General features: G+C 42.8%; 1 non-coding gene across 1 annotated transcript; it reads right to left on the bottom strand.

Annotated features, from left to right (window-relative positions):
• Positions 1 to 15,711: 15,711 nt before the first annotated feature.
• On the bottom strand, positions 15,712 to 15,784 carry trnav-cac (transfer RNA valine (anticodon CAC)). The gene has a single exon. It is a non-coding gene; the product is annotated as a tRNA-Val (tRNA).
• Between the last annotated feature and the right edge of the window lie 115 nt (positions 15,785 to 15,899).

Below are 15,899 nucleotides of genomic sequence, written 5' to 3'. Positions count from 1 at the left end.
AAGTGTACACCCATAAAACCCTGAACATCAAGGCCACCCATAAATACCCCCACCCCTCTGAAGGCAACGCCCCGAAACTCTCCTCTCTATTTAAGAACCCGCGCTGCTTTTAGGCAATACCTCTTTAATTCTCAGCATCAGAAACATCCCGCTTCTTCAACATGTCCAGCGACATCAACATGAAACCCCGCAAGAAACAATCCCGGGCAAGGGTTCCTGTACTCACCAATTTGAAGATTGAACGCTCCTGGGTGTTGTTCTGGGGGGCTCGACGGGGTTACCGCTTTAAAAGGGATCCCAGCTATGTTGGAGTGGAGCTTTTTGCTTTGGGAGAGAAGGAGGGTACGTTGGAACCTTTTGAGACGGTAATTGAATACTCTTATGAGGACTGGTTGAAGGTGATGGCCTGGAGAGATCTGGGGCTTGTGGATAAGACTCTAGAAGGCTTGCAAGAGGGTCCAAGAGAATGCGAAATGGAGTCTCCGACTCAGGGTTTTGAAAGGTGTGAATGGGAAAGCTTGCAGAACTACGGTAGAGTGGTGAAGAGTCTATCTCTAACTACAGATCGTAAGGTTTTGTTTAGCAGTACCCTGATTACAAACCCTATTGAAGGGGGTGTGGAGGATCCAGAAAAACAGGTTACTGAAATTATGTTTGACGCCGTGGACTGGCCGTTCTTGAAAGAGGTCATAAACTGTATAAATGATGGTTTTGACATCTTGACCAAATGTTCGCAACTGGATTTGGTTAGAAGGAGAATATGCTGGATTATGGATTATATATCCCCCTTGAATGACGACGACGATGATAAAACAGACGACGTGTGGGGTTTTGGAGGGGGGTCTGACGGCTCAGGGGCTACTCTCTTCTAAGAGGGCGGTGTGTCGTGACGTAGTGAAGAGATAGGATAAAAGGCGCAACAATTCAATCATGGTTTAAAATTAAAGAGAATGTCTTACCTGAAAGCTGCGGACGTCGACAGGCTCTACAGGCCTCTTCAAACCCGGGATCACCCCTGGTTCTATTCCCCAGATTTTGTATACACTCTGGAACCCTTTGACTGCGGTTACTCTCCAAGACCTCAGACCCTGGACTGCTTCTGCAACTGGTTCTGTCATCAACACTCTGCAGCTAACCTGAGAGCGCTATTACACCATGTGCTTGACAGAAAAGTAGCCAACGCAAGCCTTTTCTCTACAGATTTAACCATCGATGAGGATCAACTTTCAAACCTGGAAAAGTTAATGGCTGCTGTAACAAAGACCGGGGGGTACGAACACTGGGATGAAGCGCTCAAGGGGGCCAAGAATGATATTAGGCCATTTCATCAACATCTGTATGACCTTTTACTGAGCATGTTTAATACACCTCTGTTTACTTTTAAAATAGGTCATATTGTTGTTTTATTTACATATGTAACTGAGGTGTGTGCCTACAAGATAAAGAAACAGGTATATTTGTTGATATAGATCAAGTAACCAATCATCTGATTTCTTTTTGTCTGGACCGTAGAAAAAATTGTTGTGTATGTTATACTTTTCTCAAATGTCTAAAAAGGGGTATCTGCTCTCCTGAAGTTGAATAAAAAACCTTGTATAAAAACTTTGCGCATAGTGTGGGTCTGTGTGGTTATTTGACAGAATGACTCGGCAAGCTCCCCAAATGCAGGAACTATACTACAACCCAGCCAAGATTGGGGGTTTGGCGGGTAAGAAGGGTTTTCAAAGAGGACTCGCTGAGGCCGGAGTGAAGGTTAATGATGTGGTTGTTTCAGAATGGTTACGGGAACAAGACGCCTATACCTTACATAAACCTCTCAGGATTAACTTTAAAAGAAACCGCGTATATGCAACTGACATAGACTCACAATGGCAAATGGATCTAGTCGATATGTCAAATTTATCAAAACATAACAATGGTCACAAATTGATGTTGATGTGTATCGATGTGTTATCAAAATATGCCTGGGCTCGCATTCTACATAATAAAACAGGTCGGGCGGTGACAAGGGCCTTTGAGGATATATTGTCCCAGGGTCGATGTCCTAAAAAACTGCAGACTGATAAAGGAAAAGAGTTTCTCAACAGAGAATTTCAGAATCTACTGAAGAGACACAAAATACATCATTTCACCACCGGTAATGAGCTTAAGGCATCGGTAGTGGAGAGGTTTAACCGCACCATAAAGACCAAAATGTGGAGATATTTTACAGCGGTCAACACGTTCAAGTATTTTGATAAAGTTCAGGATTTTATCGATACTTACAACCAAGGGTATCACACCAGTATTAAAATGAAGCCTATAGATGTGGATCAAAGTAATTCTTTTAAGGTCTATAAAAAATTATACGGACCATTTATTAAGAAGGGAAAAACTACTTATAAGTTCAACATCTGTGATGTGGTTCGCGTTTCAAAGCTAAGGAGTACTTTTACAGTTTCCAAACAGTTGGCTAGAGACCCCCCCGTGTACCGGTTAAAAGACTATGACGGGGAGAATATAGAAGGAACGTTTTACGAAGCCGAGTTACAAAAAATTATTGTGGGTAAAGACAGTGTATACAGAGTTGAAAAGATATTAGCTGAAAAAACCCAGAACCGGAAAAAATATGTGTTGATGAAATGGCTTGGATGGCCTGAAAAGTTCAATAGTTGGGTCCCGGAACAACAGGTTTGCGATATTCAATCCTTATAACAACATGCCCGCGGGTGTGTTGGGGGCATTACTTTCGATACTCAAGATCGAATCAGGAGGCTTCTACGTGACTCTACCCAGTAACGCCTCTCTCGATATATACCCTAAAAATGAAATATTTGGAATTTGGAAAATCTATAGATCTAAGGGGGTCGTGGGAAGTGGGGTTGGCGGAAATACAGTATCCTTACACTTGGGCTGTTTTACAAGATAAGGATGCCACTTTCGCCATTTTTGATGATGTAAAAAAGAGTCAATGGACATTCACGATACAAGGAGGTTATTATGACAATGTGGATAAAATATTAGATGAGATGCATAAACAGTTCTCAGAAGGCACCCCCAACATCAAGCTATATTACAACCCTATTAAAAACAGAGTGTACAAGGTGTCAAAACCAGGTATTAGCATTCAAACCAGCGGCCAACTGGGGCGTATATTAGGGTTCTATTCGGACACAGAGAGCAGGTTCTCAGAAGTGGTGTGGCGGCTTTTACACTCTTTATGTGTATACGGATATCATAACCCACCAGAGGGTCTGGGATAGTTATGTCCCCCTTTTGAGAAATGTACTTATTAAAGGTAAAAGCAATGACATGGTCACAATTACTTATGACAAACCACACTACGTACCAGTCTCAATGACCCACTGTGACAACATCACGATCGAAGTAAAATCGGATCAGAATATCAACGTACACTTCCGCTTCGGTAAAGTTAATGTCAAACTACATTTTCGACCCCTGAAACAGTGTGTACATTATTAAAATGGCTACCTCGAGGGGTTATGTAGATCCTAGCGCCTATGTGGATTATTACAAGATGCAAGATGGAACGGCTTGCCCGGTTTTGTAGGAGCCCCCACAATGTATGGCGCCGGTCTAGGAGGACTCTTTCGTGGTCTCTTTAGAATGGCCGTACCCCTGCTTAAGAGAGGCTTTGCTATAGCCAGACCCCACTTGAAATCAGCGGCTAAAAATATTGTTAGTGACGTGTTCACCAATGTTATGAACCGGGCAGCTAGCCATGAGCATCAGGAGGGTTCGGGTCTCATGGTAATGGCGAGGAGGGGGGGTAAAAGAAGAAACAGCATGTGTCCACCAGGGCGACGAAGATCCGTGGCTAACAAAAAACGAAGAATCTCTCATTCTCCAACATATCGTGGAAACACTCGGAGAAGGAAGCAGCACAAGAAAAAACCTGCAAAAAGAAAGTCTCAAAGAAAGAAAAATAGAGCCTCAGGATACATCTTTTAAACATGTCTTTTGTCAACAGTCTATCGGAAGAATGCGTCAAATCAGAACTGGATCTGTTTACAGTTCCATACACTCAAACGAGTATAGATAAGATCATATATGTAGAGATTCCCCCTCTTTCTGCAATTTCAGACACGGCCCCTCTGGAGTTTTTTATAGCTGGCAATGGCGAGGATTATATTGATTTGAATAACACATTTATTTTAATGAACTGTAAAGTGACTGATTAGGATGGCGATGCAATCGAGAATACGGCCATCGCTGGGGTCATCAATTACCCGGTGGCCACCATGTTTTCACAGGTGGATGTGACCCTGGGAGATCGGCTCATTAGTCAAAGCAGCAATACTTACCCCTATAGAGCCATGATGGAGTGTAAACTTAATTATAGTGAGGAGACCCTAAGCAAACAGTTCAGCCCCGGCCTTTTCTTCAAAGACATCTCGGAAGCTATGGACGACAAGGATCCAGAGGGACTCAATAAGGGTTTGCAAAAAAGAACGGCCTCTTCAACAGAAGGGAGGACCTTTGAGCTAATGGGGCATATCCATGCAGACATATTTTTCCAAGAAAAACTCATGCTCAACGGGGTAGACATTAAAATTAAAATGATCCGTAGTAAAAATGCTTTTTGTCTGATGACCCCTGATACGGAAAAATATAAACTGACCATATTATCGGCCTCGCTGTTTGTGAAAAAAGTGTCCGTCTCCCCGGCGGTTAAACTAGGACACGCGCAGGCGTTAATGACGGCAAACGCCGAGTACCCGATCGAAAGAGTCTATATGAAAGTCCACAGTATCCCCGCAGGGACACGGGTGATGAACCAGGAAAATCTGTTTCTAGGACAGCTCCCAAAACAGGTTATTATAGGTCTCGTGGATAATGATGCATTTACCGGGGTTTACAACAAGAACCCCTTTAACTTTAAACATAACGCGGAATTTATAGCGTTGTACGTCGATGGTGTGCAGGTTCCATCCAGACCTTTTCAACCTGACTTTGAAAACGGCAATGCGGTTCGTGAATATGACAGTCTAGTACTGGCTACGGGTCGCCATCTCAAGGATCAAACTCTGCTGATCGATCGCCGGGAATACTGCAGCGGTTACACCCTGTACGGTTTCAACCTGACCCCTGACGAAGAGTGTGGACAACATTTTTCACTGATGAAGACGGGCAATATGCGTTTGGAGATGCGTTTCAAGCAGCCTCTACCACGCACTGTAAATATGGTCGTGTATGCTGTGTTTGACAACATTATTGAGGTGAATCGGAGGAGAAACGTTCTGTATGATTATTATTAAAATGAACACCAGAGAGCTCAACCACAACATGAATGCCCTTGCCGGCTCACGGAAACTGTTTCAAGGAGTCTACGCCTGCGATCAGCTGCCTAAATTTAAGATCAAGAATTTACCTGCAATGTACATAATCAACACACACCCTAAAAATATGCCCGGAGAACATTGGCTGGCTATTTATCTAAGGGAGGACCACCGTGGAGAATTTTTTGATTCCTATGCAAACCCCCCGGATTTCAGACCTTTCCCTCGGAAGATCAATAACTTTCTGCTCAACAACTGTCAAGAAACCATTTACAGCGGTCGTCAAGTACAAAGTCTGCAGACCTTCACTTGTGGTCAACACTGTGTGTTTTTCTTATATCATAGATCTAAAGGAAGGTCATACCCCGATATTATGGCCTTGTACAGTGAGGATTTAGGCCAAAATGATAAAAAAGTGGCAGAGTTTGTCAGGACACTGTGGACCCCCCCTTATAACACAATGACTTACGACCCTAGCCAGCCATGTATACAGATGGGGTGTTCTTGTGAGGATTTTAAAAGATGTCATGCGTGTTAAGGTGAAAAAATAATGAAAACAGCCTTTGAATCATTAGTTTTGTTTTTATTCAACACAATTCTTATACAAAGCAGGGTTTATGGTATAAATAAATGAACAACATTTGAAAAAAAAAAAAATTGTTTGTCGGGTCATTATTTACAGGGGAGACAAATAAAAACATGAGATTAATAAGCTTCCCAACGATGGATAGATCCTGAGGATGGTCGCTCAGCACGGTCAGAGTAATGAGATATCGGAGTCAGATCAGGCTCCACCTCTTTACACAGACGGATTTTTTGTCGCGTTTCCTGGTTAGGAACTGTTGATTGGGGCATGTTCAGACAGGCCATCGCCTGTAGGAAAGCATTCCAGCCTACAGGTCGGCGACTATCGGGTACCTTATTAGTGTTAGTGACACTCTTCAACAAATCAAACATGTGTGAACCTTTGATCAGTTGTCCTTTAAAAACAAATTCACCCTGTTCATTCCAAGCCGTTACCCGCGGTTTCTGAACCATTTTGTGCAGGATATATTCTGCATGTCTTTTGCTTCTGGCCGGCATGTTTCTCAAAACATCCGTTACAACATCTCCCTCTGAACTCTCAACAGGTTCGGTCACCGCAACATCTTTATCAACCGTACCCCCCGCATCAGCCCCAGAACCATTTTCTTGAGAGGCCATGGTTAAAGTTAAAATGTTTTGATCTTTTTCACCCTGTCTAACCAGACGGAGGTAGCGCTGTAACGTGTTGGTATACAACTGAGCTTTGGAATACTGATTTAAATCGGCCCTGGCCTGTATAGCTTTCATTTCAGAGTCCAGGTTGTTTTCGGCCGTTTGTCTAATGGGCTCTGGCCCGACAACATTTTTTCTCAGTTTCTCAAGCTGCTCCTGAGGGATCAAAAACATTTTCTGAGCATATTCCATTATTAACCCACTCTGGAAGCTAGAAGACTGGTTAGGAAAGGCACGGCTATGCTCAACAGCGGTCCTATAAAACCCCCGGTTTGATTAATCTTCTTTCTTTTTCTTTTAATAGAATACTTCTTATTAGCGATGATCTTGATAACCGCTTTTTGTTTTTTGAGTTTAGAATGTTGAGAAGTGGTTAGGGGTATATTACCGCGTAAGATGTTAAAAGCTATTTCACACAGGGTCTCGATCAAATCCGAGGGGGCCCCTGCCAGCACAGCTTTCCTATGGCGCGGGCTCCCCTCAAATAACATTTGCAAAAGTGGCAGATTTCTTTTAATCCGAACAGACATTCTTATGTATTTCCTTTACTTTAGCACATACACTGCCGGCCAATCGGGCGGGCACAAACCTGTTCTGAGGCGAAAGTCTTCTGGGGTTTGTGCTTTTAAGTCCGCAATCAAGTCCCCATAGGGTTTTTTGGTGGCATCCTCAAATGCCTCCAAAAAGAACTTGGTCTGGTTAGGGTACATTTGACGAGCCAAGACGGTGACCTGTAGTTTATCTCTGGGGTTTTTAAAAATAATTATATAATTGGCATATAAATTAATAGTGCGGCTTTTTTTACCTTGAAAAAATAGATTTTGAACTAAATAAATAATACTTAAATTCCTATGATGAGTGTACTTTGTGAAAGCTTTTTCCACTTCACTGTTGTCACCGGCCTGCTCCATCAGGTCATCAAGGATCACTAGATTAGTTTGACCGGGCGGGAACAAGTCATCGTCACACAACGAGGCGGGGAGACCTTGCACAAATTTCAGATTATTTTTTTTCGAAGCCAAATCATCGTAGAGAGGTTGCCAGCAAGAGTAACACCACACTATGTTGTCAAGAGCTTGGGACACGGTTGTGTCCACATCTTCTATGATGTTCTTTATAAGATAGCTCTTCCCCGAATTGGAGGGACAGGCTATAATACAGGAGAAAGGGTGTTGAAGTCTGTTATCAAAACCACCGCTAATATCCATAAGGCAGAGTGGTATAATCAGTCTTCAACACTCTTTTATTGTACACCACCCTGAACCGTTTGTTTAGTGATCTATCTTCCAACGTGTACCCCTTTTTATTTCGATAGATCTGATTTCCGGCTGTAATAATCTCACGAGGAGGCGCGTCTTTCTTGTTACAAAACTTTCTACCAGGGTCGTCAGAGACTTGATGTTAATGAGCTTGTTGTTACAATGGTTCAGAGTGAAACCCTTAACTTTCATACAGGTCTTACCCGCAGCCGTTCTGTAGGCAAAAGTCTTAGGACCCCCTGAAACAAACTCCTGAGGATCTAGTTCGCTCGTTAACTCCCCAAGGTAGTCCCCGAGGGGAGGGACCCAATCCCCTGGCCTGGTGACAAAGATTACAGAGTCAGTATCATGATAGAGCGTGCGTTCCTGCAACTGATCCATTAAGTTGTACAGTTCAAGCCGGGCGTAAGCCGTGGTAAAAACCGCTATGAAAACATTAACGTTCCCCTGTTTGGTGGGGAAATCTTTAGGGGCCCTCCACTGGACCTGTGCCACGTGGTCATTTAAGAATTGAAAGTGTGATACTGCATGTTGTTTGGAAAACATAAATTCTATAAACTGTTCAGGGGTTTTAATCAAGGTTGTGTTTAGACGGTAATTTCTTTCCCCAAACTTACCCCACAGACTGTTTAAAATCAGTTTGGACATTTGTCTCTTGGCGGGGTTTACAGTTATGTTCCCCGGCTCTAGACGGATCCCTTCCTTTTCAAAATATTGCTGAATGTATCGCTCTTTGGCCGCGGAGTCAACACACCATGAGGGATAGCCCGATGCCTCCTGTTTCCCTTTCAGATGGGTCATAATGTAATCAGCAAAAAGAGTATCAGATTTTTCAGAAAAATGCCAAACCTCAAACACCTTACCGACTCTGTAACCTTTCTCCACCGCCTTGTCAAGCTCAATGCTACACCAGACACCCGTCATCTTCATCACTGTGCAGACAAGAGGTAGTTTGATTTTCAGTTTCCACACACGTTCTACACAGAGGGAACATCAATTTTCCCGAACACCTGTAAGGCAACACGGGTAAGAACAGCTCGCGAGGAGGGTACATGGTGACTTTGATCAATCCAAAGTAATGTCCGATTTCGAGAAAGTCACGATAAACAATGGTTGGACGCCCCACCGGGTACATTTTGGTCTTGTTGACATAAGGGTACAGACTGGTGAAATCATAGTAATCTACTCTCTCACCCTCCTTTACCTCATAATGTAAACAGAGGGCATTGGTACGACCCCCAAATAACGCATCCCGGGGCTCTAGACATTCAGGAAAGTCCAAGGTTTCCATAAACCTTTGTACCCCCGCATCCTGTTGCTTCAGGGTCGTCCACTCGTGTTCCCAAATCACCAGCACGTTCAAACCATAGGTGTTTTTTAAAGTTTCAATTCGTTCCTGGAAATCATAGTAGATATCACCGCAGAGTTTTTGTGTTTCGGGGTTAAAGGTGTTTGGGTCGAAGCACTGAGGACAGCCATGGTAAATACAACCAGCAAACTCATAAGCGGTACGCCGCCCGAACACGTCGCTAAAACCGTCTAAGTAGTAAGGCCCCATTTTGACTTCCCCTTGATTTAAAGCATGTCTGATGAATATGTTATCCCGGGCACTCAGGTATTCCAGCCACTGTATGGAGACAGTCGAAAAGTTCTTTTGTCTAGCACGATAGTTGTCAGAAGTGGTGACCGCTATAGTGTTTTTCTGCAAGAAATTGGACCGATACATTTTCATGCAGAGAGACACTATGGTCACACTTTGCAAAGGGTCGAGACCCGATGTGTTGATAACCTCGGCGCAGAAACGCACACAGGCTTCTTTAAGGATCACCACATCATTTTAACAATAAGCGGCCATCTCTTCACGGAAATCAAAAACACCTCACTTAACCGTATTGTACCATTTAAAGAATTCCTCCCTCTCATGAGACATCATAGTATCAACCCCATAATAAGAGGCGGGCGGGTAGGACCCTCGATAATTTTGAGTGTCCTTAGTATTAAAAAAATGGCAGAACCAACCTTTCTTCTGAGCCTCAAAACCCAGAGCCTTAGGCAAAGCGCTCAATTTCATGGGGAGGAAATTTAACGAGTCTATGTAACGTTAGTTGAAAGCTTCGTCGGTGAAACACATGATCTTGCTACCCTGAGCTACTTTTTTTGGGGTCACCCCATTTTCCACCAGATACTTCATCAAAATGTAAGAATCATAACCCTTAGCATTGTGGGCAATAAATGTGTAATTGAGGTATTTTGGACCGCGATACCGCGTAAAGAAATCCCTGACACAACTCTCACCGCTAGCTGACCACTCACGATCCAACATGTCAATACAGTGTATATAATTAGCAACGTGGACCCCGTTTTCTTGCCGGCATTCAAAAGCAAAAAAGACATACCGGTTGTGCGGCGGCTCCTTTTTAACCGGCTGAATAAAGCACTGGTGTTCGGACCCCGGGGTTAAATCAGCATTACAGATCCTGCATCTCGGCTCCAGACATTTGTGTGGTTTAACCTCATGAAAACGGTACTGGAGGCAACACTGCGGGCAATATTTAGTTTGATCACAATAACTCAGTTTTTTAACCCCCTCAGCAGCGGCCCTCTGTACCTTATGCTCGGAAAAACAGAACGCTGAGAGACAAATCCTTAAGCAATCTTTACATCGGATGGTAGGGGCCAAACCCTTATGACATTGCGGATTGAAACAGACGTTACAGTAACCGTCACAGCGGTGCTTAAGCTTATCATTGAAGGCCTTATAACACCAATGACAAACATACGAACAACCCAAAAAAGCCGTCAAACTCTTTATTCCAAATTAATGTCTATCACCTAGGAAGAGAAACAGTGTCTGTGTATGGGTTTCAGGATGTGTCTGAAATTTAACAAATACTTCCTTTACCTCACAACGGTACCACACAACAATTTTTAAAGACAACAACTCCTCAAACTTGGTAATGTCTGAAAAGGCAACCATCTGTTGAGAGTTTAAGCCGGCCCTCTGATGAAGCATTAAAGCCTCTTGCAGAGCTTGGGGTTCAGGCATGTCGGGGGTGAGTAGTTTTATTAAACTGTAAGCAAAACAGAGCTTATTGTCCCCACTGGAACTCACCACTAATTGCCTGAGCTTGGTCCTAATTATGTCGTTCTTCAAGCATTTCGACAGTCTTCTAAGCGCCCCACCCTCAGGGTTACGAACCACATTCATTACCAGAGACAGACTTTCATCAGCTAAGATGGCTGCGTTACTTTGCAATAACGCTTCGATTTTAGCCAGACATCTAAATTATCTCCACTCAGCATTGCAGATAGGTTGCTAAACAAAGCATCCCCTCTGAGTTCTAACTGTACAACATCTCGAGGTCTGAACCTGTTCAAGCATTTTCTGCAAGGCCTCGTGTATGTTGACAAATATTTCTGCATAATTGTCACAATTTAAAAGTTCTGCAAAAGTAAAACGCTGAATCATTTCAAAATTGTTATAGGCCGGTCTATCTATAATCACGGGATCACTGGTACTCTTGGACACATCATCATTTTGAACAAAGCCTTCACCCCCTACATTCTCACAGAGCATGTCCTCCACAGCCTTATCAGTCTCAGAACCCTCCACATTCCGAACACCCCCACTGCTGACATCTACAAAACCCCCTTTTTGAGGAGGCTCATTTAAAGCCTGTAAAAGTCCTTCAAAGATATCCAACCGGTTAATGTCAAGACCCTCCTCTATAGTGATGGCTGCTTCTGCCGCCATCCTGTGTTCTAATTGTCTCAAATCATTTATAATAGGGGCAGAATTTGGTCGGGGTAGCTCCTCCAAAGCCTCCACCATTTCAAACAAATCGGGGTGAACTAGGGGGTGAACCTCTATAAGCGCTACCGGTGGGAGGTGGTTATTTAGATCATTGACCATCTGTAACAGGTCGGGGTTCACCGGTAAGTCTGTTAATTCACATTCTATCGGTGGTAATTGGGGGTTATTTAAATAATTTATCATTTGTAATAGTTCCAGGTTCATTGGGACATCAGAGGAGTTCACAACAGGGCCGGGGATGTTCTCTCGGGAAGGTCTTTTTAGGGCCCTAGCTTGTTCATAATCCTTTAGTTTGTGAGTTCTTTTACCAAGTCAGGACATTTTTTAATTTATTTTTTATTTTTCCAACAACCCACAATAGTAAGGCGTTTTGTGTCTATTAAAACATTAAATACGGTACAATTCGTTAGTAAGGGTATTAATAAGGGTGTTTTGGCTCTCTATCACCAGGCATTGCCCCAGTAACACAAGTCTTTGATTTTGTAACAAAGTATGTAGCAACTCATGCCGACCTTCAGGAAGTAGCTCCGGGGGCTGGTGGCCTGGCTCAGCTTCAAAGGATGGTCGCTCCGGTAAATCTCGGTCGAAGGAGGCAGGGAGCGAGCGTATACTCATGGACGGAGAACAAGAAGGCCTTTGCGGTGACACCCTGGCCAAGCGCGGGGTACTGTTCCGCGTTTCTGTAGCCAAGAAACGGGTCTGGGGGGACGATGTTGAAACCAGGCCGTCGTTGGGTGGTGTGTCAGCCCTGACTGACGGCGACCCCTGAGGTTGTTGGATGCCTGTATTTGTTCCGCCCGACAATGCGGCGGGCTAAATCTGGGGTGTTGAATTACCCCCAGAAGGCTGTGGCCTGAGTAGATGTTGGGGGGTCTCCAAGACCACCGTGGGGGATCCTCTCGGTGATCTCACCGGGGAAGATGTTTGATCCCACTTAGACGGGGTAATTGTCCTCAATAGCTCATCCACAGAATGACTATCCCAAGAGTCTTGGGAAGAATAAAAATATACATTACATTTACATCTTTAAACGGCGACAGAAATCAAACTTAAAACAACATGTCCAGGACATTCAAAACCTTTAGCTTTTTTAGACCTTTGAAAATAGCCTTAGACATTCACTACAACGCCTTATTATTTACAGACAATATATTTATTAGGACTTGATAATAAATGTAAAACAGAGAAGCAGCTGTAAATAAACTGTTTCTTAAATGTTTCTTTAAAAACTGTAATATTGTTAATAAAACACACACACACACAACAACATTTCATTTTTAAACGAACCTTCCAAGTGTAAACGCTTCCTGATCCCGGGACTTCCTGTTTCACAAACGTTTTCACGATCTGTTTAAATATTAAATACAATGAACACCTTCAAGCCTTTTCCTACAACCACTTTAAAACAGAAGTATAATAGCGGGAGATAAGCCAAACAACTTACTAAACCCTTTCAGACGGCTTTACTTCCTAACCAGACGGTACGGCAATCGGTCATTTCTAAACACGTTCCCCAGAAACAAGCCTAGACCTGTCCGGACTTCTAAAGATCTTTCCCAGAACCCCCCGCCCTACAGGAAACGGTCACCCATCGCTTAAATATTAGCCCTCAACGGGCAAACAAAGCCCTTTTAAAAACATTAAAGTTTGAAAGATCTTACTTACCTCCACAGAATAATCGTTTCTTATGTTTTTCGGCTGGTTTAGCTTTTTGCACCGCTGTGAAGGTAAGAGACATGTTTAACCTTTAACCACACCGCTTTATAAAAAGCTTTAACCTCTTACAGGCTGCAGATATATACTCACAGCTATCAGATACCGGGGCTGACGGCCTTTCAGATTCTTGAAAGGTTACGGTTCTCGAAGGTAAAACGAAACAAGCCCTCGATGTGGAAGGCCTTTCGTTGTCTCGAACCACGTTTCTTAATACTGTTAGACAGGATAATTTTTTTAAATTAACAAAACTGGACTCAAACATCTTACAGAAACGTTATACAAACAAACAGGGGTTTAGTTCTTACCCGGTCGGCAGACAGCCTGTCTAGGGACAACCACTTCTCTTGGTCGATCCTCGGAGACATTAATCACAGGCCTTTCGATAGTTTCTGTGTAATTAAAGAGACCGGCATTAATATATATTAAAACGTTTTCATAACTCTAATGAGCCGCTTCAAAACCACACACACCCATGCATAAGAACCCATGAGCGCAAACACAAAAATCTTACCGTCGTTGTTCCAGATGATCTCCTCAGCGTTGGGAATTAACTCCTGTTGACTGGCTGAAAAATAATTTTACAGAACTTAAAACAGATGTTATAGCCTTATTTACAATACATGCACACAACACGCTCTGAGTCAATGAAAATAATCTGAAGACTTGCCTAAAAACTCGTTTAAATCGAATCGCTGATGTTGTTTCCGGACATTGTTGATCTTTAGTCTTAAATCGAAAGGTCAGTATGAGTCTGTCGAGCTGAAGACCAGACCTTCATACTTATAATGATGGCCACATGCCGGATCTGCTTGTAAGGCATTGTTCTGGTCTGGCCTTTGTGCCACCCTGTTACCAATTAACATATCAAAACCAACCAATAAAATGACACTGCATCAAATTTCAAATAGAAACCAAGATGGAGACGATCTCTCTCCTCTCTACTCTAAACTTTTATTAGAACCTTTTGGTCTCTCAAAAAAACATTTTTAAGCATCAAGACCTATAGTCAACAACCACTAAGAATATTTCAGGCCTTTATAAGCGCTAAAAAACAACCTGAGCCTAGAAAATAACTATAAAGATCAAAAAAAACTAGCGCTTTTACAGTGATTTTTTTTTTTTTTTTTATAGCGATGCTTTGTTTGGTATTAAACAAGTCACAAACTACTCAGAACAGCGTTTATCCCCGCAAAAGAGATATTTGGGTTTATTTTACAAAGCTTATAAATTATATAGGTTAAAAGTATTCTGAATGTTTTGATACCACACGCCATACCTATTGTTGTATGAGCACACCCCCGCCCCCCATGGTGTGAGTGATTTAGCCTTGAGTGTTGTGATCTATTTAGCATTGAGTGATCAGTTGTTTTCATTTTTTAAACGATTCCTTATCATCAGGGATTGAGACTACTAAAATACCTTAAAAGCATATCCTTATCTTAAGTCTAACTCTTATGAGCTTTAAGACCCTAGAATGTATTTAAGTAAAACGACTGAACACATTATGTGAGAGATAAAATATAACCACAGCTTTTTTTTTTTTTTTTTTACAAAAACAATTAACCTATACACACAAACACCCACACACACACCCTCTTTTTTAATTTAATTTTTAATTAAATTTGAGGAGAGAGACAGAGCCAGATACAGTGTGGATAACATAAGTACCCTATGCAAAACAGGCATTGTTAGGACCTGGGATCATAACAGACAACAGAACTTGTTGAATTTTATAAAATGATTGGGCGAGAGAGAGAGAAAGACAGACAGAGACAGTGTGAATATGATAAACGCACAATTCAAAACTGGCATTGTTAAGACCTGGGACCATTACAGACAACAGAACTTGTTGATCTTATAACGGTTTAGATTTACTAAACCATTAAATGTATATTTAAAAAAGACCCCCAACCACTACAGGAAGAGCCGACCCATTCACACTCTACAGTTGACCAACAAGAACAACAAGAACAACAGGTTATGGGCGGCCTTGTTGTTCAGGGTTTTATGGGTGTACACTTTCTGACGGATATGACGTAGGAATAATTAAGGAAATAACTCTACCTAAAATCACGCCCCCCAATTATGACGTAGGAATATTAATAAGCTTAGGGCATACGTCATAACAAAATAGGCCGCGCCCAAAAAACCCAACTATCTACTCATAAGAGTAACAGCAATGTCGCCGATCCTGCTACGGTCGTATTGTAACAGCAACAACATGTATCGATTTTAAAAGTGTGAGTTCCAGCGCCTCGCAAAGCTACCCTTCTGTGATCGTTTGTTCTCTAGGTCAGGCTTTCTTGACACTCCGAGGAAGAGAAAACGATGGCCGGCCGCGTTACAGGGACAGGTAACACGGCACTAGCACACGTGCACCGCAGGTTGTTTCCGCCCGGTTTCGAACCAGGGACCTTTCGCGTGTGAGGCGAACGTGATAGCCACTACACTACGGAAACCAACCTGTCCTGGCGTTTCGAATGGCTCCCATCGAAGCAGGCTGGTAAAACGCGCACAGGCGTTTCCCTTGGGCCAGCCTGTGAGATAAAGGTTTCTAATTTCACTGACCTATTT

Source organism: Amia ocellicauda, unplaced genomic scaffold (assembly GCF_036373705.1).
Source record: "Amia ocellicauda isolate fAmiCal2 unplaced genomic scaffold, fAmiCal2.hap1 HAP1_SCAFFOLD_135, whole genome shotgun sequence".
In the NCBI taxonomy this organism is placed as follows: domain Eukaryota; kingdom Metazoa; phylum Chordata; class Actinopteri; order Amiiformes; family Amiidae; genus Amia; species Amia ocellicauda.
This window is presented reverse-complemented; position numbering and strand designations above follow the sequence as displayed.